The sequence below is a fragment of the Varroa jacobsoni genome, unplaced genomic scaffold (assembly GCF_002532875.2).
Source record: "Varroa jacobsoni isolate VJ856 unplaced genomic scaffold, vjacob_1.0 scaffold_1247, whole genome shotgun sequence".
NCBI lineage: Eukaryota > Metazoa > Arthropoda > Arachnida > Mesostigmata > Varroidae > Varroa > Varroa jacobsoni.
This window is the reverse complement of record NW_019214149.1, coordinates 49,620-76,281: the sequence shown is the minus strand read 5'-3', so window position 1 is coordinate 76,281 and position 26,662 is coordinate 49,620. Positions and strand designations below refer to the sequence as shown.

Below are 26,662 nucleotides of genomic sequence, written 5' to 3'. Positions count from 1 at the left end.
CGCATCTGGGGAACGGCTTGAACGAAATAACGGAGGATTGGAGAGGAGACGATACTAGCCTATTTATCCGTTGGAAATCCTTACCAACAAGCCCTTTACAATCCGACAAACGTCTTTTTTTCAGACAAGAAAAGTTTTTTCTGCATTCCCCTTCACTGGTTTTGTTCATTCTAGGGAGGTCGAATAAAGTTGCGATAGACCTTAATAAATAAGGCAGTAGTTTTGTTGATTTTTTTGCGATCGCTACTATCAAAGCTAACATTCGGATGTGCCACACAGAATGATCAGTACTAAACTAACTTGATGAGCAGACAAATACCCATGTGTACGTGTATTTACAAATATGTATCTTAGCCCAGGTTCGTCGCTCTGACACATCTTTTGTTGTCCTACGTTATATATATATATACACAATAGAGAAATAGTTCTCAGCATGCATTACGGCCCATTTAAGCTTTTTCGGCCTTCTGCCTCGACATGTCCAGCGCTAACCAAGAGAAGGCCAACAAGGCCTTATCCCGAAATCTGGATTCAGCCAGCGTTTTAGCCGCAAAGGCCAACGTGCATCAGCGTATGCTGTCGCTCCTACTCCTTCTGCTACATAGTGGTAGCTGAAAAGTAGTTTATTCAAAAAAAGTGCTTCTTAGGCGCTATGACCTTTAGGAAGATTGTGCAAAGGGTATTGCTTTAATTTATCTTCCTTTTCTCCGTCCTTTTTCTTCCCTTACACAGCTTGCGCTGCTTGCCCTTCGCCAGTGTGCATGTGGCCTGCTACCCTGTGCACGATGGATCAAGTGCGAAACCGATGGGGATGGGTGAATGCAAGTCTGGAACCAAGTAGGAATCTCCACCCTCTTCGGCGATCCTTCTCGACCTTTCTTCTCGCTATATTCTCGTATCTGATGCAGCCGGCGCTTCTATCGTTTCGGACTTTCTCCTGCCCTCAATACAGTCTGTATGTCTACCTTCAAAGTGATCTTAGCGGAAAACGAAAAGAGACAGCGTTGCAGGCTAGCACGATTCACCGGTCGTTTACTACGCCCCCCTACTTGGCGGAGTAATCCTGTACGCCTCAGTTAGTCTGCTGCTGCACCAGCAGTTGCGGTAGAGTGCGCGGCACGGCGCGTAGGAAACCCGCTGTCGAGCAGCGTTCGCCAGCGGCGGCTGCGTTTTTGAAAAATCTTTTAATACTATCGAACGACGCTCGCCTTCGAAGCACTCATCTCTCTCGGCGTTCATGCCGGTTCTGCCGTTGCTCGGTGCAATGAGCTCAGTCTCAGACTTCCTCCTTCCGGCCTTCAGACCTCCTTCAGCTGTTCTGTTCAGTCTGGTCTCCACTCCGTCTAACGGAGAGCAAACGAGACAAAACCAGGAGCAAGGGCTAGCAGAGAAAAGCTTGCCTGCCGCTTTCGAGGCCGCCAAGCTGGTGAGCTCACAAAGAGGTATTAGCATCGTCGCATATTTGTCTGATAATCATAATAATCCTCATATATATGACCCCCCTCCCCCCACCGTCTTTGAACTTCGGAATGAACAAGGGGCAAGTCACTGCCATGGCCTTATCCTCCAGCTCGTTGTATCGGCTCAGTCCTGCTTCGAAAACCATCCGCAGCCCACATCAACCCCAGAGCCATCGTCGTCGCTAAACTCATCCTCACTAGTGGCAGCTATAGTAGCGGCGTGCGTTCAAGCTACCTTACCCGTACACGCCCATCGCGGCGCGAACGATACGGCGCTAGCAGCCTCAGCCAGCAGTGAGCAGGCAGACCGCCAAGAAAATCTGTCTGACTTAAAATCCTTTTTGCGATCGAATACGATGGGATCTGCGCTCTACAGTAGTGGCAGCGGTGGTCGTCGCTGTGGTACACTACAGTGGTGTTTCCGTTACCCGCCGGTTCACCCTGTTAGTCCTTATTGCATGTCTGCACTCTTTAGAGTCACCCGCCGTTTCCTAAGCATTCACCCAGTGCCAGGGTTGGACGTTGCCACTGGTCGCGTTCATTGCGGCGCCCACCCTTAGCTCTTTTTTGCTGTCTCTTTTTCTCCTAAAGTAACTTTCGCACTAGCGTCAATTTTGAGTTAGAGAAAAGATAGCGGACACAAGACGAAAGGTGGTAGAGAAAAACAGAGAGAAAGGGACGATACTGGGATGAGACACCGAGCGCAGAGACTTGGGGTGTGCAGGTAGCGTACTGACAAGTAATAGGAGTGGAACGAAACGGCCAACCACGGATGTTAAGGTTTCAGTCTAGGACCCTAAGAGTCAACAGCAGTGGATACCAATCATAACTAAAAACCTTGGTCTTCGCTAGCCGTTCGTTCTTCACCCGAAGAGAAAGAAGGGTGCTTACACTGACCTATACCACCGGTAACAGAGCTATTGCCGTTGTCACTGGCATTACCGTTACTGCCAACACTCTTGGCGCATTTGGCGTTGCCTTTGCCTTTGTTGTTATCATCGTTGACCGTTGAGGCGTCCGGCCACCTGCCCTCTCCGACAGTTCTATCTTCCTGCTGGTCCATCCAAGCCAAGCCGGACTAAACCGTCCCTGTCCGTTCGTTCGTAGGGAAGTCCCAGAGGAGAATAGGAGGTGCCGACGAGAGCGGGCCTCGGCGGTCAGGACACTCAGGATAAAGAAAGGTGAAGCCCAACGAAGACGCCCAGGGAGGCGTATGGGGAGCAAACTGCTGACCCTATAAACAATGTCAACCGGCTGATCGGCAAACGTTGGTGCGTGCTGCTGGCTGCCATCTCCTGTTTGATATTCCGGCCTGACTTTTCGGCTACTGCCTCGACTGTTTAGGCCGCCTTTCTCTACTACCATCTCTGGACGACCCATCTCCTCTTACCGCCTGCCAAGTTAACTACTCCTCAACCACTGCCTGAGTCCCACAGAGGCATGGCGGACTGGTCCGTTTCTACGATTCTTAGAAACCTCATCCCGCGAGCGGTGCGTTCGACGCTGCAGTTATGTTTGCTGCTTGTCCGAGAAGGAGGTCGCTTGTTGAGCCCCCAGCGACTCAGATATGCCCCCTTGGCCCTGCCAACATTGTCCTCCTCAGATGCGCAGCAGAGGGCGAAGCAGCAAAATTGGAGTTCAGTAAGTGGCCCACCGCCGATTCTCGAGAAAGTGGCCATCTACGCCAACAAGGAAAAACTGGGACCTCAAAGTCGACTCAGTTTTTCATAAGAAAGACAATGACACCGACCTACTGAAGAGTCAATGGGTAGGAGATGTTGACCCTCTGTCTCCAATGTCGTTGCGAAATGTGCCGACGAACTTCGAACATTCAGATATCATCTTATGGAAATAATAAACAGCAGGTGAAATTTACGTCGAAAGAAAAATAGCGCCAGGCAAAAAGAATCGCAAACGCAATCAGAAGCATTCTAAATCGTGTTGGCAGTAATGAAAGGGCGTTCCGAAGATATGAAACTTTCAGATGCAAAATAAATGTTTTATGGTTAACTACGTTATCTGTGATAACTTATTGGCTACCCATTACTAAATGGTAAACGCCAACCTAATTGAAAAGGCTGAGTCTTGCGCTTTCATGCAGCTGTTTTGATGCATTCTGCTAACAGATCTCATAGGAAATGACCGTGCAACTTACGTGAAAAAGAGGATAACATTCGCCTAACTTTCTTTTTCTCTCGTTACTTCTTTTTTTACAAGAGGATTTTAGTGAAAACTGAATCGATCGATTAGTATAGGCTCAGGGGGGTATGAAGAGAACCACGATAATTTAAGCAATTGCTGCTTTTCGATCAGCAAACCCCATCCCTGCCTTTGCCTGCGTTTCTCTTTCTGGCATCAAACGTACTCGCAGTCGCGCACGGATGGCATGCCTCCACAAAACCTCAGACCCTTCAACCCATTGACCATCTCAGCCATTTCTCTTTTCACCTCAGCCCCAATTCTCCACACACAAACCCCTCTCTACGACCGTTTCGCTCTTCAGTATCCCATATTCCGCATCGTGCTGCCCTGCAGCAGGTTGGGGGTTGCAATTGATCCCGCGTGCCAGCTGAGGTTCTCCGACTGCTACCGGCTAGCTACGTCGACTGAAAATGGCGGAAGGGATTAGGAAACGATGTTCAGCGGTATCGAGGAACAGAACCAGCAGGAATACAGGCGCCGATCGCAATAGTACAATAGACTGCGAACCACCAGCCAGTAGCAATAAAGGTGAGGATCGTTGCACGATTGCAACAACGATGCAAAGCCTAGTATTCGTAGCGATAGCAGCGGTAGCTGCTAACGGCCACTAACGGCTAACGGCTGTCTACTGCGATGGGCGCCAGCGGCAGCGAGAGTGCATATAAACAGAGAAGGTAAAAATGGCGTCGATGACGATGGCATTGTCGAGCAAGTTAGTTTCTGTCTGCTTTCTCATTTGAACAAAGACGGAGAGCGAGAAAACTATTGAATGATAAAGAGAGACGTCGATGATTACGACGAGAACGATGAGATTCTAGCTCCACCGCTGTAATGATAACTGTTGATTGGCGAAAGCATCATTCGAGTGGTGAATAAAAAGTTTTTCGAAAAATTCTAGTTGTTCCTGTTGAGTGTAGCTTTCGAGAGCAGCTAAGCGGTTATAAAACTGAGCTTTTGCTGTTGTTTTTGATTGCTGAGGTTGCAATTCGTAAGTGTGACTGGGGTAGAATAAATGGTACTGCTATGGTGAGTAAAACACTTTTCTTACGGTAATTTAGAAACTGGCACATGCCCAGTTTCCAAGACATTTTCGAAGCTTTCAGATGATAGGAGCGTGGGCTCCTTGTATCGCACACGAGATATATATGCATGAAACGAATCTGCGGTTTATATTATTCCGCGTAGTTTAACCCATATTCAACGCTCTATGAATAGATGCGCTATACACGTATTCTCAGTAAAAAAAAAAGCTAGTTCAGTATTCTGCTTCGCTTCAATACGATTGAATAGCTTTAATAAATCATAATAAAACCTCAAATGTATTAGACAAAATGAACGTATACCTTGGTAGTTCAAAGAAAAAGATATCGATAATGTCGTATGCTCATTAACAAACACTTTCAAACAAGATGTATTCAGACGTGTTACCGTTTTTTTCTCTAAATTTACGAAATTTTTCTACTTCTGCGTCCCACGGTAAGCCGCTTTTTGGTCCGAAACTGTGATTTCTTCGTGCAACTCCTCTCTGTGCTTGCCGCCGCTACTATGAAAACGGTTGGCGGAACATGAAGCCACTAATTTAGTTGGGGCTGATTGATAATGAAAGCATCCAGTAATTGAAATCTGAAATTATATTAACAATTTACGACTTATGGGTTTCATCGAAATGTGCTGCCTATGGTAACATACGAACTTTTGTTATGAACTCGCCTCTGTCGTGCATAGGTGTACGTTATATGAATGTATCAAGCTTTGTTGGCAACCAAGCATGAATTTAAGCTATTCACATCCAGTGCCAAATGCATATTTCTGGTCCAAAGGTCCCTGTTAAGCAATCTGCCCAATAAACGCTAGTAGCAACAAAAGCGCGGGATTTTTTAGTTGAGCGAAAACGCAACTAGGCAAAGGTAATCCACGCAAAAACTTCTGCTGCTGCACCGATGGCAAGGAGAAGGGGTGAAGACAGGGGCAAATAGAAGGCCAGACAAAAAAAAAACAATTCCCAAAAATTCGCTTTTTCAGTTTTGTTGGCCTGTTGTTAACGGTTGTTAACTCTAACCGTGAGCTCAACCGCAGCAACTCTCTCAAGTTCGCCCGGCAATATTTCGAAGGAGCACTCCATTTTCGAGAAGGGAAAACCTCTAGCTGAAAGCGTCACCAGACGCAATCCTTCGAACAGTCTGCTGTCCCTCTCGTTACGTTTGCCGACCGCATTATTGTTAGCCCGGTTTGCCTTAATAGTAACAAAGGAGAGTACCTGAAACTCCTACAGGGACATTGTTCACTGGGTAGTTTAATGGCCATGAACCAAGACCTAACCGACTTGCCATGTAGCCGACGCTCATTTACTGAGCCATGTAGCTAATCTTAATAGAACGCTTTAATTAGAAATGTAGTATGTTAAACTGTGCTTTCGTCGTTGATTAAGGAATATTCTATTATCTAATAGCCTTGCTACATGTCCATGTAAACAATAGTTAATTCCCGCGGACTTTACGAACAAATTCTACGTAAGATCTACCCAGTTCTGTAAATGCTATAATCTAGGGCCTTAAGTATAATTTGTTTCTTTGGCTTAGACATGGCTGCGCTACGCAAAGCTTACTTTGCTCTAAGCTGGGGATCCTTTACAAACATATATTGAAGATTTATTGCCTTGGGCAATACTAAAATGGGCAATTTAAACACATTATTTTCGCGTGACAATAGTTAAGTATATCCGAGCTGGCAAGCAGAACTTCTCCAAGGCGGAAGGAACATTTACTACTTCTCGCAGATCGGAATAATCTGATAAACGTCGATCTTTTAGGAGATCTAAAGTAAATTTCGCCATCTTCTCCACATGAATAGGCAAAACAACCTGTTACTATACGTTTATTACTAATATTGGAATTTTTGCTCAAACATAAATCAGCCGGCATCTGAACAAGATACGAAAATGTAAACCGTCTGATGGAAGTAAATATCGACAATATGAATAAATGGAATATAAAAAATTGACCGATTTTACCCTAATTTCGGGACGTTATAGAGCAAGAGGAGGGAGAGACGCGTATGCGTTTGCTCTATAAAACGTTGTTTTTTTGTAACGTGTTATATTGAGCAAAGGACCAATGGACGTCTTGCGCTAGATGCGTAAGGGCAGGCCAAATCAAAATACACAACCCATTATTTTGCCGAAGTGACGCGTAGAAATATTTGTGTAGCACATCTGTTGGTGTATTATTATTAATTACCAGTTACATTGTTGTGGAACAGCATTTCTATGGAAACACAATATAGAAATGAATTTAAACCAAATCGAATGACTATGTGGCGTATGAACGTAAGAAAAAAAAATAGGACAAATAAGGAAAAGAGAATAACTTTCAAATGCTTAAGGTGTAGAAGATTGACATCGAATGGATAAAACGACGGTAAAAGGACTGAAATTAGCAATTTATTTGTCATTCTCTGAAGTGTTTTTGTCTGTGTTTTGTGTATTCGCCATTGGCAACTTTTTCGGGAGATTTAATTAGAAAAAAAAAACAGGCTTCCCTTGATCGTTTCGGAACGGTTAATTATGCACATCACATTAAATTTTAAATGGATATAGCTTTGTGAGGGCTATCCCCGAAATAGTGCATATTCCCGTTACAAAACAAAGAAACAAGAAAAGCTTCTGTGCTAGGATCTTGCTGATGGATGGATGGATGGATGCAATGGCAAAAGATAGTGAAATTTAGGATGTGCTAATGTCAGTCTGCTCTTCATTCTCAGCATCCTGCCTAACTCTTTGTAAGAGACTAAACAAATTAAAAAATAAGATGTTTTTAATTTTTAATGATAATTAAATGGATGGAGCGAATATACTGCGGTATGTCCTTATTCAGTGTCCTAGCCATAAAGTCGTCTCTTTTTAATAGAAATCTATACTCATTTGTCTGCTAGATGAAGAGGGAGCATACATCCGTATTGTAGTTGTAATTCGTCCTTTTTCTAAGAATTGAAAAAGTCATATACAAGCTTAAAAGTGAACGTGTCTTGAACCACGTTTTACCATACGATGGTGTTTCTCGGTACCATTATGTCTGTAAGCAGTCCACAAGAAGATGACCAGCCGAATTAAAATGGCACAAGCTCCAAACTCGCATGCGGTAAGTTTCTAAATTGAAGGCTACGTGGTGGGCAACTCGATAGACAAAAAACAAAAAAAAAGTTTAAAGTTAAACGTCACCATACAGTTACCACCACTCAAAAATACAAAAATAACTCAATTTTTATAAACCATATATTTTTGTAAAATAATATATTATAGAAAAACAAAGATATTGTATTGTCGTCATATGAAAAACAATGCATATCGGGAGTGTTTTGATAACGTTAAAGTTCTAAAAAAAATAATGTTTTTTTTTCTTGGCATTGACTACGGTTAAAATATACGTAAGCTCATACAGTCAGGTTAGTGATATTTTGAATATAGTTTCAAATTAAGGATCACTTTTTAACCAAACAGTATTTATGAAAAAATCTCCGAAAAAATTGAATGGCCTAAATTCTATTTATTGACCCTTGAGCCTGAAATGACCTCTACGCAATTGTTTTTGAAGCTTTCCAATATGAAACTAGGAGGGCAAATAGACAAACACTTCGTGTGTCTTCGGCGCAGACAAACTACCATAAGATTCTGTTCAATAAATAAGATGTCAATGCGTCAACAGCATACTCTCGTTCTGTGAAGACAATGAACAGCCTTATCGCGAAGCAAATTTTGCGCGAACTAATTAGTTTGTTACAATACAATGAAGTTTTTTTCTTTTTTTTTTTTTTTTTGCAATTTCTGTACCTAATTGTATATGCACATATATGCTGGTTGGCTCAAAGCATTCCTTCGCTTTTGATCATTCAATCGCTGAAGCTCTACTAAAACGAGCATAATCTGTGATACTATTCATTGATGCTCATTCTTCATCGGGATCCCCTTAGGAGCCTATGCGTTCTTGTGTCATAGACACATGTATAATACAAACATTGCATCGTTGTTTTCAACGGTCTTTGTGAATTTAATGAATATCTGTGCACAATTGGGAGCTAGTCGCAGTCCTAGGACGTCATCGGACACAAGTCCGATCATCAAGTGAACTCTTATATCTGTACTGTGAAGCGGAAACGAGGATAACTTTACAAGGACTTCGATGTTTAAACGTGTAAAACAGTAAAACTAATAGGATGTGTGCTACCAGCCTATCAATGAACTGGGGGTTTGTCTATATACTTTAAATTTAATACATAACCAAAGAAAAACTAGGCACTATTACTTGCGTTATAGATAACTATATCTAAACTAAAAGTACGTACGGTATCATTGCCGTAACAATATACAGATCGTAATCACAACAAAAGCACCATTATCAGCAGTAGCATCTCGATAGAGATAATTTTCACCTTGTAAATCGAGTTGGCCATTAGAGCTAGCGCACTATTGAGCATCGCATTCACAGAAAATGCGAAGTAGCAAAGAATGTACGAAGCCAGCTATGATTTAAGGTTGCTGATCTTAGCAGTGTTTTTCTACGCTAGTGACTTTTGACGCTTCGTCTACATTCCGGGTAGATACGCATGAATATCCAAACGAACCGGCGGTTCGAACTCGGACGGTTGCCTACCATAAACGTTTTTTGTTACGGTGAAAGCCGGGTACAAGTAATTCGGTAGTACTATTTGCGACTTAGATGGTTTAACCCTCTTTCATCAGTCAAGATGCGTTTGAATTTTGCGGACGTGAAGATATGTCTTCAGGGATTCCGGCAGAAGACTTGCCGCGTATGTGAAATGAGCCAGGTTTAGTTCGGCCATTTTCAATGGCTGCAACCAAAGTGAATACGACAAGAAAGTGCTTTATACAGGCTTTTAGCTAACGTCGTCGTCAACAGTCATTGGCCTCTCATCCAGCTAATTCGCCGCATCTATACAATGGTAAACATTTAACGTTAACACGTATACATCGCAGTATACGTACCAATGTTAGATTACGCGTTTTATTACGTAATAATTGGATTTTTCTAAAATGTTCTATTCTTTTAAATGTTCATTGCGATTGTTGACCCCTACTAAAAGTAGCAATAGCTAAAGAACGAACAAATAATTTTGCTATGACACCCTTTTGCCAACGTTTGTGAATCCGTAACTGCCGAAAGGATTTCCTTTACAATTACTGCTAGATGAAACGGAAATCTGGGACAATGAGTAATCTACTGTGTGTAATACTACAATTGTGTTTTTACCGATACTGGACGTAAATTTTTGTTGTCATTAGTGATATCGCCGCTTTTGTTGTGGTTGTTTCGTTGAAACAATTGTCGCCAGATCTGTCGGCAGGTAGCGTTTTTACGCGACACATAGCCCTTCACATCGATATATAATAATACGCTATAAATAGTAGGCGTGGTCTAAACGAGGGTGGACGCCGGATGAAGCCGGATTTATCCAACATCGGTTGAGCTACCCTGCTGACGACTTTCAATACAAAAGCGAAAGAGGGCCTTACCACTTCGGCTACTGCCGCCCTCTGGCCAGACGTCGTCACTGCCTCTCAGGTCCTCGCATCTACAAACTCCAACGCACTACAAAGCAACACGAGCATCAAACAGGCGGCCGACAGAGGTCTCGTTGTCGAGACGCAGGGGATATCAGAGTGCCTTCGAGTTCCCGGCAAACGGACCGGTGCTCCCAGTTTCTTATCAGCCGGCGACGGGATCTTTTTCTTCTTTTGGCCCGTCTGCCAGCGAAAGTAAGCGAACACGGAATAAAGCAAGGATCATTTCGTCTTTTTCTGCCAGTACTCTAAATTGTTTTTTGTCGTCATTGCCGCCTTACTCTGACCATCTGTTCTTCCGCTAACCGGTTTTTTCATCTTTCCAGTGCCTCGAATCAGGTCCGAGTTTTGGCAGCGGATGGAACTTAAAACAGTCGTAGTTGTAACGGACCGTCGGTAGCCACGGCTTTAGCACTGTAGCTGTTCCGTTCACCCCTGTCGACCAGGGCCGTCACAGCCTTCGTCATAGCTCTGTTTTTCCTTTTTGTTCGTCGTCATCGTTTTGTTTTCACTTTTTCGGTGTCGTTTTTACTTTTCCGACGCCAACGCACTGTCTACGTTCCAACTTGCCCTAACTTCAATGGCGCTCTATCCGTTTGTAGATCGCATGGTCGACCGTGAACGTTTCTCTAACGAAACGGCCAGAAAAGACCCATAAACTTCGGCGTTTTTCGTCCTCTCTACCATCTTTTACCAGATTTTATCGCCACCGCATTCCCGAAACATGGCTAGCTAGCATTTCGTTCGCAATGTTCTTTCTTGAGGAAAAGACGTTCAGGCTGTACCAGCATCAACAGTAGCCATAGTTGGCTTCAGCAGGCGCTACTTTTGCGACGGTACCGACAAGCATCATTGAGAATGGCGGAGCGGTTTCCTCTGAATGGGAAACAATGGCAAAAACAGAAAAAAGCGAGAGAGAGGGACACGTGGGAGCAGAGTGAGAGAGGTAAACACGAGAAAGCCGAGAAGCACGAGAGACAGCAGCGAGACTGGAAACGGGTGAGCTGATGCTGCTGGCTGGCGAGATCGTTGTGTGGAGGTGACTGGTTGAGGAGAGCGCCAAAGGCAAGAAGCTTTCCATCCTCCCTCTGCTTTTTTTCCGAGGCTCGGCGGCCTGTTCCGCAAGTCCCGCACCCGCAACAGCTTTTCCCGAGGGTCGCTCGAAAAAAGGACGAAGGGCAAGTAGGAAAAGAAGTGGTACGTGGCGGTAGCAGCGGCGAAACAGGGCGAGAAGGCAAAAGACGGAAAGAGCCGCTCTACAGAAACAAGGAGTGGCGCTACTAGTGTTGCTGCCGCCGATGCTGTCGAACTGCTCCAAGGTCTCTGGCAGCATTACGCTTTCCTTTTGCGTCTACTGCGACTGGTTCCGGCTTGGCAGGCTGCAGCATGTACAAGCGAGCGCGCCAAAAAGGAAAGAAGAAAAGAAAAAGGGCAGTGCCTGTAGAACGTTTGGAATGGCGTTTAAGTTACTACCCAGTAAGAGCAGAAATAGCGGCCTGTGTAACCGCTTTGCCGTCGTCGTTCGCAACTGCCTCACTAGCTCCCCTTCTTTCCTTCCTCTTCAGCGTTACGTTCCTTCCGACTCCATATATTTCTCTCTTTCACATTCTATCTCTGCCTTACGGGTTTGCCTCTCTTCTTCTTTACCGCACTGTGCTTCTACCCAGAGAGGGGCGGCTTGCCCCGATGCTCCGTGCCGAAAAGCTACACGGGGATCTTGCACTCGTTTTCTGACAGCCAGCCACCAGCCTTACCCAAAATTTTTCTTTGTGTACAAAATATATAGCACTTGTTAAGTGTGTGGCAGAGAACGAGCAAAAATAGCGCGCCAGTGAAAATGCCAACAGAAGTTGCTCGATATCAGAGATGGCATTCGAGGGGGTTCGGTTAGGGGGTGAACAATGAAAAGATATGGTGGCACTGGTACGTTGCTAAGGGGCTATAATAATTCAGCGTAAAGTGACCAGCTCTACTGAGCTGGATCGTTGGGAGTTTGAATGGCTGACCATCATGTCCACCCAACGGAATTGAGGGGCTTCATTGGCGATCACTGGTAGTGACGGTTCGGGTAACTCTACAGCCTAAGTGTGTCTCACCTTCTTGCTTTGGTCAAAAGAAAGCCTCACAGAATTTCGCACTATTTACGCTTGCCTAGCTAGTCTCGAGTCCACTTTTCTGTGATAAATTTTGCTGTTATTTCATATAGCTGTTAGAGTTTTGCTGACGTCTGATTTTTTTTTTCTAGAAATGCAGCTTTAGCTTTCTAGCTAGCCTTCTTTGCCCGCACAGTCGAAACATGGTGTTTATATGAGGAATAAAAACACGATTACGGTAGGACACGGGATGGGAGTTGGTAAAGGCACTATGGTGACATGGGGGGGAAACACATATTACAGTATCAGGATCTAGTTCTTATTGTTATAACCACATATATTATTCCAGTCCAGTGTTCTGAATTAAGACAAAAGGGCATATTTTTCGTCATACTATTTGCACTGCTTAGCCTTACATACCACTATTAGTTACCCATGCCTAGGATTAAATAGGGTCGGAATGAATATACGACATTTGATCCTCTGTGGAGATTTTTGCAAAGGGACCTGGAGCTCCAGTCGGATAATGTCTAACAGATTACTGCCTATTTCATTCTTTTGTTGTAGACTTTTCTCTTTTTAAAATACTCGTTAGTTTGAGTTATGAACTGTCGATTATAACTTCAGCAATATAGATGTGTATTTTTCATAATGTTATTTTCTACATTTTTTTTACATGAAATAGTAATAGAGTGTCCTAGAGCCGATGTATTACGCAGGTTGATAAGATCGATAGATAAACTGATGGCAAACAATAATCATAGTAACGTATTTTGTTGTACAGAATACAATATATATTTATAATGGCCGATGATAGCGATTAGTTATGAATGTTATATATATATTTCAGCTGTTTCCACGATAAAACTCAGTATCCCTGTGCATTACTTAATGAACCTGTCAACGATACTAAACACATACAACTTGCTAGGAGCTATTAGGCAGCAGAAGAAATTATGTTCATTACTATTCTTGCTGCTTGATTTTTGCATTTTTTATTATCTCTCAGGAGCATATTATAGCTTGGGCAACGAAACCCTGCTAACAACACTATTTTCTTCCCTAAGCATTATTTATCCAATTTTTAGGCGCGATTTTTCAAAAACACCGTACGGCGTTTTTATCTGGCCTTTTCAAGAAAGGAAAACCAACAGTATGGTAGTGATTTGTCACGTCAGCAATATTAAACACATACAGCATATTAGTCGGTTCTGTTTTTCTCTTACGGTTCAACGAAATTTCGCCACTTTGTTAACATACAAAATGTCAGTAATATCCGTTTTTTTTGAAAGATTTTGATACATAGAATAAAAGTCCGGAAAAGATAAGGTCCTTTATCGAATCGCAGGCAGGTGCATGCACATATTAATCTTCAAAGTAACGACAGGTCGTATAGAATCAGGTGAAGCCATCATTGATCCTGACCTGCCTGCCACGACTTAGACAAGCCGGTACCCTAGCAATTTTTGATAACAGCAAATTTCATTATAATGTGTGTAGCATTAAATGTAGAAGAATATTGGCACATTGCTTGGAAATACTCAATTACTTTAGTTGGTTGTGGAAGTTATTATGTAACTATATATAGTTTTGTGGTGCGTGCTCTTACACGACGTGCATATCTGTCTTTTAAAACCGAGTAGACCGCTTATACGCGAGAAATCTTGGAGTCTATGAGACACTTTGACTGTTTCGTAGTGTATGGTTTGCTATACTACCGTTTATGTTCGATGTTGGCAAGACAGGCCAATTATGCGTCTCTTACAATTGTTTGTAGGCTTCATAGATCAACCTCGCGCGCCGAGCAAGCTTCAACCGGAGGAGATTCAGAGATTTCCTGTTTCTCAGATAAAATTTTTGCACGCAAAATTTAAACCAGTTAACGCATATAGGTAGTCGGTATGTATCATAATAGTTCTAAAGTTGTTTCTATCGTGCTGATCATGTAGCTCGGCTTTTAAGACCTGTTCTCTCTACTTTTTGATGGTACATGCTACATCGCACCCCGAGAAGCTTTCTATATACGATTGTAGCAAATAACCAGATATACATATACATTTTTGAGTTTATCTAGGCTTTCTTGGTTTGCGGCGTTGTTTATTCCTGTTGATCTAGCTTTATTGGCCGTAGATGCATACGGATTGTTAGGTTATTCAAAAATAACATAATGCTTAAGGTTCTGTTATGATCAACAAGCGTTTTCCTTGCAAAACTTAAATTTTATCCACAAAAGTTTATAGGAAATATATAATAAAACCAAAAATTGAGTTTAAAAATGGCTTATTTCAATTTTGCACACATTTTATACTGTTGTAGTGTTTCATATTGAATTATCACTTACACACGATGGATCATTATATTCTTGGCCATTTTCAAATTTGAATTTCTACGTTCCATACAATTGTAATAGGTGGCATATATGTGGTGCTGAGGAAAGCCTTGTCCCTTGGTAACAGAAATATAAATTTTTATTGCCTAGTCAGAACGATCGAGTTCAGAGTATGACCGATAAACCTCTATTATGCAGAACGTTTGCTTCAAATGTATTATAGTCAAGATAAGGTCGTGGTTTCCCAAAGTCTATCCTACGTCTCGTCAATTAACTTTATTGCCTATTGCCATGTGGCAAAGAGTGCGCACAGCTGCTTAGAAGATTTGAATCAGGAAAAATTGAGGAGGTCCCAAATCTTATCAAGACAGAGTCTCCTAGATCTTCTATTAAGCGGATTGTGCACGTTTAAAACACATCCAAATTTCTGGCATTTTTATATTTTCTTTTACCTTTCATCTTCTAATTTTTCGTACATAGGCGATGTCCAGCATCCTAATAGTTCAGGTTTAAATCCCTTACAGCATATCAGATCAGTGTCCCTAAGCATTACTTGAAGGATTTCGAGTGTGCTAATAATCATTGAAGTTACCTTACAACTGGGGCTTTTTAAGTAGGTACTTTTGAAAAATTGAAAAAAATCACTAGAGTTAAGGGCATCTAAACTACAGCATGTTAACCAAATGCGTCACAAAAAATCTTTTAGAATACAAACTAAAATACCATACATATTGTTAGAAAAGAAAAACTTTCAGTTGTTTAGTTGGGACTCGATTGGGAGACCGCGTAGAGACTGTGCATTTTCGTTAGCGTACACTTTATAGTACAAATAAGTTCTTGTATAAAGTAAAGTCGTTTAAATATATCTTTTTTCCAAACCACATGATTTAATACCGCAATCCATCACTGGCTTTTCTCAGTCGTAATATACTGAGAATAGCATAGAACATATTATTAAAAAAATAAAAAAAAGGTGCATATAATGCTCTGTCTATGCATAATGAAAAGTACTTATGTTTCTATGCACGAGGCCTTTGAAATTATCAATAACCAACTCTCAGTGTTTCTAGTGAGAAAACAATAGCGTTTACTGTGCAAGTACAGGCCATATTGTCTTAAAGTTAAGTTGAAATTTAATTATACATTGTTTGAAGGTATGCATATAATAGCTATATATATATATATATATATATATATATATATTCACTTCACGTTGACGATCCTCTAATGTCTACTATTCTACATGTATTAACCTCGAGCGAGTTTCCTGTCCGGGTCATGTATTGTAGAAGGATATACGTCCTGTACATGGGCCCACTCCAAATCATATCAACGCCCATCACCTTCTTCCGTTGTTATTCAATTTCCCGTTGCAAGCCTACATTTTCCTTACACACAACAGTAGTACACTGTCAGACGCGAGAATAACCTTCACTAAATATCCTGCAGCCTTCGAGATGTTATCGCTCGAAGCCAAGGCCGCCATCGTAGAGCGAATCCGCTACTGTGGTGCGCGAAATCGTTTGACTTCGCGAGCATTCTCATTTCCGTTGGCCTGCGCAAGCACCGACATTGAGCCGCATCTATAGCACGGTACATCCACCCGAAACTACCCGTATTTAATAGCACTTCCCAAGGCCTTTACCATAATGTGTGCAGCCTATCTTGGCTTACGTAGATCCACAGCAGGATTCAGCTCGTCGTAGCTAAATTGTTTTTCGTCGGAACATCAACGAAATTAATTGTTTTTACGGAGCCACTTTGAAGACCGCGAACGTTGTGGAGCCCTCGGCAACTGACGGCGTCGTCGGTAACGGCCTTCGAACGGTAACAGAATGTGGAGGTTCTCTAGTTTGAAATTTAATGCTTGGAGCATTACGTTCGAAGCTAATGCTTTACACCAGATGGCTGACACTCGGCACTGGTAGTTAGCACTTCTCTAGTTAGTCGTCGGCTAAACACCAATAGGTAGGCAGTATCTCGAAATTACGCGACGCTTGCATACGCATTGAAGCACCGCGACAATTTGTGGCGTCTCGTTAATTCTGTTCTGTCGTCTTATACCACGATTTTATAAAGTGCTTGGAATAGTGCGCTCTTCTAACGGTTACCGACATCTTAGAGGTCGCATCGCTGATTAGTCGGAAAAATATAAAGGACAACACAGGATTATAGCGTGATGGCAATAGATGATTTATTTCAAAGCAACGTCAGAGATTCGTTAAGTAAAACGCGGTTTTCTTCAGTGAATGCAAGCTTCACATGAGAGCTCTTATACGAGATAGTAAAGCGTACTTTTGCCTTCAAAAAGCGTATACGGTTTACAATTAACAAATTCTAAACCGCATACATTTCATTAATCCTATTTTCGTAGCATACATTTTTCATAACCGTTTATGAAACAATTCCCGATCCGTACCACGAACGATCTTGACTGGGTAAGCCGTAACACATGCAGCACAAACATGCACTCCTTACACGCACACTTATAGACCTGAACACATAATGTAGCGTTCGAATGCTCACGGCCAGAGAACAAAATCGCACGCTGACCGCTGTTACGATCATGTTAAATGAACCAAAAAGAAGCGCCTCTTACTTAACTGCCATGCTGCTTTGGGCGGGGGCACAACGTCTAGTGGTACTAGATAGATTAGCGGAGGCAAACAGGGCCACTTTTTTTTTCCTAAGAACTGCACCCAACAATCTCCCAGTTTCGTTACAAGCAAAATCTTCTTGACACCGATAGACCGACCGTTAATTTATTTATCTAGTTCAGTTAGGGATCGACGTAGATGGGGCATCGAGACTCATCCATCCGCCCTTTCTCGCTTTGCCATTTTTCTTCTTTGTTAGTGCCTATCTCAATCGCTCAAGCAAAATGCCCCATTGATAAATTCATACATTCACCGTATAGCTGTCAGCGTCTAATGGCCGACCATAGTAAATGTCGGTGATGTCCGTTTCAGCCGGTATAACTGCTGTTGCTGTTCATATTGTTGCAACTGGCTAGCAAAGATTCATTTGAATTACTTATTTGTCATTTCTACAATCTATCCGCCCCGGTTGTGAACCCTTCGTTACTGCCTATCAAAGGAATGCATTACATCGTTGGGTTTGCCGCATGGTTCGTCTCAAGTGTCATTTCAGGTAGCGTCTGTATCAACGCCTGCGTCCCATTACTTTTGTCCTAAAAATATGATTCTGAACCAGAGTTACAGCTCTGGGCTGTGATTTGCTTCAGACGTTTCATTATCGATGTAGTAACTCTGCTGATTATGATACAATCGAGGCACACGGCGCTTCCGGCTTTTGCGTCACTCCTACTACCAAAGCTTTAAAAAGGGTTAACGATTATGGATGATAGTAGAAATTCTAGCTATTTGCATGTACAGACTCGATCAGGTTGTCTTCTCAATATCGAGCAATCGTGAATGAACTTTCTCTTGCTTAACAATATGATGACATTCGCCGCACCGCCTTCCTTTTGCTTGCAAACTTGTTCGCGCGCTCCCATCAATGAGAAAACAAACGATCGATTTAGTTTATAAAGGTGCTAAACAAGTTGATGAAAGTTGTTTAAAAACGCGTTTGTATGAGCACAAGTTCGACTCCAAAAAATAAATGCAGGATTCGTTTTCTGCAGGAAAACTTATCCCTCTGAAGCAGCAATGTTTAACTAACAAAGTTTAAACTTGATGTAAAATTCGAAACACGTATGTAAGTTGCTAATTGCGGACAATTGCTACCAGTAACACTATAACTATTAATACAGGTATCTCTAGTATTTCAAGTATAAATGATATCTATTGAGAGAACAGAGCAGGACAGGAAATATATACCAAACACAGAAAAATAGCGAGGCGCTTAAAGATAAAAATTAGTTAAAATTTGCGCGACCTCTGTTCTCTATTTTCCTCAACACCTTTCCTCGTAGATATTAACCTCACTGCCTCGGCGTCTTGCTTCTATAGTTGTTTTCTTCAGCTGCTGACTTTATTACCGCCACTCGTTTCCATTGAAGTCATCGGCATTGAAGTCACCAGAAGTCTCTACATTAGCAACAGATAGCTTTCATTCTGCCGCCGTATCAAATTGTATGCTAGTAGGGCTAGTTGTTTTTCTTATATGTTTATACTCTCCTACGTTGAAAAGACCATGTAGTTGGGTCGAAGGAGTCCTGAGCTATATCCTACCAACCAACTTCCGCCGATTTCTCTCTTCACCATCTTCTTTTCGTGAAGATTCTTTCCGTTACATGTTTCCCACCCTTCACTCATCTCTAATAACTCTTTGGCCTGAGCACGTGCATCTAAAGCTTTCATGTTTAGTTGTTACGCACCCCCTAGACCCTCAGCAAGTCTTCTCATTGTTCGCTCGTTTATTCGTCAATGGTCTTTCAAACGTAGTTCTTACGTTAGTGCCGTTTTTTGTATCTCTGCCTCTCACGCTCCCTGTTGCTGTTTTCTTGGGGCTGTCTAAGCCCGGGCTAATTACATCGGCTTTGGCTAGAACCAGCAATAGCGGCCGTATCCTACTCAAGTAAGGTCACCCCACCTCAGAAAACAGTGGTCACAGCGACAAAAGCGGCAGCAGCAGCAGCAGGCGAAAAAGCAAATAGTGCCGTGCCTTGCGTAGCAGGATGCCCGGACACGGGCGACAGGAAGACAGAAATAAGCAACGTCCCTTTATTCCAGCCACTCAAATCCCCACTCCACGAAAACAGATGGCCGAAGCTCGTAGAGGATAAAGCTGCAGAGGAAAAAGACATGTACTCGGCAGCGGCTACCTTTACATTACATGTACAGTGATGGCCTCAATCTATGTAGCTTGGAGAAATACGGACAGCAAGATTAAACGCGATGGCGGCAACGAGTAGTCTCAGTAGTAATTATAAATCGTTTCGTGCACGCTAGAACTAATGGTGCCATTTTCCCTGCTGTGGAAGGGGAGCTCGTGTGGTGGAACGTACCGGTAATAATAATATGTTGCTATGTAACTAAAATCATACTTTTGTTCGCTCAAAACTATGTAGGAAAAAGGTCATAGACGTCAAACGTTGCACGCAAACTTTTCGTTCGATTGACTAGATATAGCAACATTGCTTTCACTAATAAGTTAAATGTTTTTTTTAAAGCCAAAAAACGCTTATTGTAAGAAGAAGAATACTGCCGGATGTTTCGATTAAAGTATAGAGGGCAATAAGAAAATCACCTGACCAAAGCGATAGAAGCAGTACTCTATAGTATATAAGGAGGTGCATATATCTGCTTTATACTCAAAGAAATAACTGCAGTTGTTTTGCCCGATAGAATGTGTCTGTTAGCCGTTATTCAAATTGAAGGTATCGCTGCAAAATATGTAACTTTTGAAAGGTGAATGAAAAATTATAACAACTCCCGGAACTTCTATCGCGCGCTTGCATCTGGCTTTCTTGACAAAAGTTCCATATGCACCGATTTTTTTCCTCACCCCGTACGAGACATCTTGAACCTCATCCATCTTGCATGTCGATGACTCTATTGCGAGAGCCCTTTTTCTCGTGAATGTGCGCGAAAAGATAGAGATAACATAAAGACAGCTATCAACATATAGTGCCTAGTGTCCGCATCTGTATGAACGAGACGCACTTGTATGGGATTTAAATCTTTATCAGGCTTCCGAGATTTCTGCCTGACCGTTTTGTTCCGGTGTAAGCTCCCGTTGTGAATGATATTCCGTATATATGCCTATGTCCGAAACTATATATGTGCGTATATGTGCGTTTGTTTGCCTGCATCGAGATTTTAGCCTAGTTGCAGTAGAGTAGAGATAACGACGTGGCAGCATATTAAAGCCAAACCAAGGGAGAGAATAGCGCGAGGTAAACAAGCAGGCAGGGACACATCATTGTATATATAGTTAGAAGATGTAGACGCTGACATCGCCTTGCGCCGATAGGCTGAAGTAACGGAACACACTTGATGGAAAAATGCGCGCCATTGGCACGCCTTTCTCATACCATCTCAGAAACTTTTGTCCTTCATCTACCTAACGGGACTCTATTTTCAGCTTCGGAGATGGTCAATCCTCAGAATGTTTTTTCCTGCCTTTTCTGCTCTGTATGAGCAAAACAGTGGAAGTAAGCACAAGGTCAAGGAAACCCTAAGGCATCGTCTAATTAGGGTGGAGCCATATATTGGCTTCGCCAAGGAGTAACGAATTTTGTTTACGCACATGAGGAAATTTTGATATTGAAATACGCTTATCGTGAATCGTATGAATGAATCGTATATGCTGGAGATTTAGACGCAGTCGTAGATTATCCAGCGTCACAGGGGCAATGTGCACACATTCTTTTACGATTATTTATTGCAGGATCCAGCAGAGTGCCAGGAAAGGAAATTAGTGAAAAGAAACTAAGGAGGAAGACCCTTTCTTTTATGGGCGAAGTTGTATCCATATTTGCAGTACTAGTGGCGACAACAAATTTCTCGTATCAGAAAACTGATGGTTCGGCCACTCGTATGAAAAAGTGACTGCCTCCTTTTTTCACCGCCAGGCTCTTGTAGCACCAATCATATTCTCCTTATGCTACTCCAGGCAATCTATCTACAATAAAGAAGGATTCTCATTGTCCCTCGTTCTTCGATAAACAGAGGGCCAAAGGCCAAGCTAAGCCATACCCGGATTAATTGATCATGGTGCAATGGCAAAACGCTGGGAGCGCGTTCGCGCACGAGTGAGGCAAAGAATGGCAAGGAAAATGAAAGCACTTAGGCCTGAACAGCAGGAGCCTGGTGGGTGCCGTAGTATTATGAGACTTAGGATCACATTGGAGAGGAATAACTAAAGGCCGTGGCAAAGTGTGCAGCCCATACAGGCAATACACGAAAAGGGCCGATCGCTGCTAGCAACGGACCAAGCTCCAAATAACCCCAAAGTGAACGCATGGAACACTCAGCACATAAGGTCAGACAGATACGCAACTTGCGAGATATCGCCTCAAGGGGTTGGGGTGCAGTCTGCACATACACACACACGCGGTCGTTGATATCGGTTGGAAAAGGGATGCGAGCTCTGACAGCGATGGACATCACTTCTGTTACTTCCGTTACCGACGTCTTCATGGGAAATCGATTCCACTTGGTATACCCAGGAAAAACAGTGCGAGAAATGCTATCCGCGGCTGCTAAAGTCCTCAGGACGGGCTACCCCGCCTAGCAGTACGCACATAACGATGAAGCTTTTGTTAGGAACTTAACCTAACTGGGCCGAGTTGGAGGAGCCAGCCAGCCAGCCAGCCAGTCAGCCGAGCTCGAATTAGAATCTTTTTCGTTCCCGTCACTTAGCTCATTGGTTGAACGCGCACAAAGAAATCGTATGGATTTCTGTTTGTTTCTGTGTGTGTGGGTGGGTGTGTGTGTGTGTATATCAGTGGGTGTTTACGCGCGTGTGTGTGTGTGTGTGACTAAACGGTGAATGAACGAGCAAGGAGAGACTTTGTGCCGAGCTATACTAGGTAAGCAGCTATCGGATAACGCGTCAAAAACCGATATTTAGTTGCACAACTCAAGCTCCTACGAAGCGACTCTGAAACGGTCAACAGCCCTTTATCAGATTCGGTGACAAATTATTTCTCCGCGCTAATGCCTACAAATTCGACGTTCTTCTAGCGAACAAAATATATCTGCTTGGTTTTAGTTTAAAATCTCCTCTACTAAGTGCCTGATACGGTTTGTTGTAATTATTCCTTAAATGCTTTGAGCTTCATACCCAACGCTACTTTATTGCCATATTGCTTCGAACGGCAAATTTCTTCAAGGACGAAACGAATCGTCTGTCTACAGAGTTGTCGTTCTTCTTCGTGTTGGTGAAAGCGCCCTGTTCCGTAAATCATCGTATGATATATTGACCCTCAGCGAATACGCCTTAGGGCCAAAGCAACTCGTAAGAGTTCACCCCTACTATTGTAGACCCCTAGTTACGTAGAGCGATGCCCATGGGAACGAGCGCTCTTTTTTGTAGCTTCTACGACGCTTTGGAGAGAATATATTAACCCTTGCCACTTACCCATCCTGTGCATACACACCAGCAGACATATGGACCGTTTGATGCAGTTGTTCTTGATGATGAAACTGTCGTCTTTGACGTTTTTGTCGGTGGCTTCCTGTAGAATCATGCTGAGAGTGTAAACAAATGCAAGTACATACCTACATATGAGCCCATGGAGAGAAAATGAGTCTAAAAAATACTTATACGTAGAGAACTATAACGTCTAAATAAAAAAAGGGGCTAGTTACTCATATGTAATGTCGATGCCTTTTATTCCATCCCACATGTCTATTACACGAATGTAAAGTGTGCGATACACTCAGTGGAAATTAATCAAGATTTAGTAGAGATAAAATGGAGTACACATCTGATTTTTAGTACACGAATATGCATCCAAAATATTGTGCTCATATAAGATGTATTCTTATAGAACAGCATATGCTATAGTGAAGCGATCCTATAAAAAGTCTTCAATTGCAAGGTTATTTTAATAAGGGGTACTTCGTTACATTGCCAAAATCAAAACTTCAATGCTTTTTCAATGTCCAACAGTTTTGCTCAACATGCTTGATGGGTATATTGAAATTCCTTGGTTAGATATTCCAACATTCTACAATTACATTCGATCTTCGGCAATGTCTCTGTAGTCCTAAGGTCGAATACATGTTCTACATGTGTTATGTTGACGGTCAATTGTACAACGCAGTTGAAGTTTATTGTGGGAGAAGTTAGTGGACATTCTCTCGCATACGGGATAGAAAACTAGATCTACTGTATTGGGTTTAAAGGGGAAACATTTGACAAATATAAAAGTGTGCATTAGAGGGCTAAACAGCGTAATGCAACTGCGACAACTGATAGCCACTTAAGCGCAACGTTGTTAATTTGAATAGTGTCACAATAAGTTATATGTAAGGAATAGGGCTTAAGGTGGTTTGGAGGGATTAATAGAAATCTGTGCTTTCTTGCATCTTCCAGAGAGCTTTTCTTAATTAGATCCATAAAACCAAAAGAGCAGTTCATACTAGATAACGCCAAAACATTAAAACCAAATTTTATTTACCTTTGTTGATAGTAATCACAAACACCTCAACAATGCTATAACATGATAGTATGTATGTTTACGTCATATAACTTATACCAGTCTTTATAGACCTTTTAAAACGTATTCGATGGATTTGTCAATGCTCTAAACAAAAGGTCAACGGGCGGCATGATGTCCATCAAAATTTTCTACAGAGTCTACGGTAGAGCCCACGTAGGGCAAAGCAAATGACGCCATATCTGTTATTTCTCATAGGACCCCACTCGTTATCCTCATTGGACTTCAGGAAAATAGGTCTGTATCGATCTCTGAGAGCCGTTCTTAATAACGCCGATAAAATATATATTGGTAGTGATTTGGTTATTAGTTTATTTGTGGGTTCAAAAGTTTGTGTTTGACTTGCGTTCCATTCCCACTACGACTGAGCCAACTTAGAACTAAATTTTTTAGGTTACAAGATTTTTTATTTTTGATTCTCTTCTTTTACTTGCCTATAAGAAGTTTGAGACAGTCTTAACGGAGCCGCCGAAACTCATACAAATCTCTAAAAAATTCTACTGTATATCAATATTTCAGTCACCACTTTTAGTCGTTTCGATACATAGAAAGCTCTAAGTCGGATGGTAGGAACGTTCGACCTGTAGCCTAAGAGTCGATAACAGGCATGATTTTTCAGAAAACTAAGGTCAATTGTATAATTGTAGAAAAGGTGTTATCACAGGCTCATAAGAACGATTTATGGATTTGGATTTTTTTTCTACGTATCTTTTTGACAGGTCTGACGGATTGACAAGAAGTTTTCACTTTATACATTCAATTACAGAGAGGTAAATGAAGAGGTGAGTTCGCTGATCAGTTGGTCATCATCAGGGTCGCAGAGATTTCGTTTGCATATCTATTTTCCATCTTAAAGAAATATCAATTGAAGGCATCAGTCGTAAACTACTGCGTACGGTGTGCTTCTTGCGACAGTCCTGATCTGAGGAAATTACTATAATATAGTATCTAGTGCAAGCGTAAAAACAACAAAGTACTAATCTCCACTGCTTAATTATCGATTAGAGGTCTGTAATGTAGTTTTATACGCGCGTTAAATACTATTCTTGGCCCCAAGAGCAGAGAGCGTTTTCGGCCCAAAAATTGTCATCAGACTTTATTTAAATTTCGACATACGCATAACTGGTGTTGTCCAGACATTCAATATTATTACTCGCGTTCCAACGGAGTAAAACTTTGAATTACGCTTTATATGTATTTTATGGAAATCATTACCTTTCTGTAAGATTTGGCGCTCTCACTTGAAGGGATGAAGTTATCCGGATTCAGAAAATTCGCACGCAGAATGAGTGCTACAAGTGAGGCCTCGAGAAAGTTGTGTTCAACGATCTCCATGAGGGTACTAATCAGAGATTGTACATTAGATTGGAAGTATTCTATAACTGTAAGTTGAGATTCTTTATATCAGAATGTATTTGCGTTTAGATTTGTGTGGAAATGTTAAATAAATCGTCTGGGAAGCACTACCTTTGGAACGGACCGATCTCGCACTAGCGCATCAGTATTATCCACTGACTTAAAAGTACTTTCTTTCAAAGACTACCAATACTGGCTGACAGAGATTAATCAATTTTAAAGCCAAATTTATTTCACTTCTGCTAGAAAAATATAAACGGTCGCGTTTGATGAGTCAGAATCGAGCTAAATGTACTATTAAACTGAGTAAAAATGTCTCTACTCAGAGGCTCTTCGAGATCGTTGGAACCAAATCAACAATCTGGGACTTAATACTTACAATCGGTAAGCGTCAATTTTATCATACGTCTGATACTAAATAAACGTCGTACATGTACCATTACATATGGGGGTATATTTGGTTTCTCATAACAAATTAGTATTCCTCCGACGTTCGTAGATGGCCTCTTTTAATGAAGTGCCACAGTAAGGTACGTTATGATGGCTAAGATCAACGTAGGAACAGACTATCCCCCACATGATTGTACTGGATATTTTATCGCACTTCACTGAGATTTCAAGGACTGCTGCTAACGAACGGGACATTTTCTAGCCTTGGCTAATTCTGGTATCAATAAGCAGGTCAGACGCGTTATCTTGGGGGTGCTGCCTGTAAAGTAACGTGGGTTGGAACGGCCAAAGATGACAAACCAATATATTTAATAGCTAAAGGTTTAAGTTCATTCAACTTGCTTCATGTCGGATAATCATTATCATATTTTTAGCGGCCTGCGGCCAAGTAAGTTTACGGGTTTCTGATCTTTACTTTGAAGGGATGCATAATATGAAACTGCTTAGAAAAGCTGTACGTACAATGGGATTGTTATGTAGATAGCAGTGCTGACTTTTAAACAAACGTTCGTCTACAGTTAGAACTGTGCAATAGTATAAGTTTATTCTCGTTTACTGAATGACGTAGGTTCTATAAATAATTAAAGGTGCTCTTACTACAGTTCCCGCAATTGTTGTCTCTATTTACCATGGGCGTTAAGCAGACCACTTCGAGTACAACTTAAACTCTTATTATAAGTGACCGATTTTGTCATCTATATAAATAAATATAAAATAGAAAATAAAAACGATTTCTAGAGTGAACTTTTTAAGAAAATTACCGAATACTCTGAGAAGTATATTAAATGGAAATGCAAGAAACAAAAGATACGTATTTTAACAGGTAACGCTCAGAACGCGCAGAAAAGGTAACGCTCAAATGGAGCTTAGTCTCAATCGAACATCAATTTTAATTTTATTATCTTTATCAGTGTTGACTGGGGCAATTACAATATTATTGCCAGATAGTAATTTTAATGTAACTTTAGTTGATCCTATAGGAAGAGGAGATCCAACTTCGTATCAACATATGTTTATTTTCATTTTTTTTTTTTAGAATTTTTCCTGAATTTGGAATTATTT

General features: G+C 41.8%; 1 long non-coding RNA gene across 2 annotated transcripts in view; it reads left to right on the top strand.

Annotated features, from left to right (window-relative positions):
• LOC111268001 (uncharacterized) overlaps positions 1–26,662 on the top strand; it is a 146,026-nt gene that overhangs the window by 117,978 nt on the left and 1,386 nt on the right. The gene's annotated exons all lie outside the window — the stretch shown is intronic.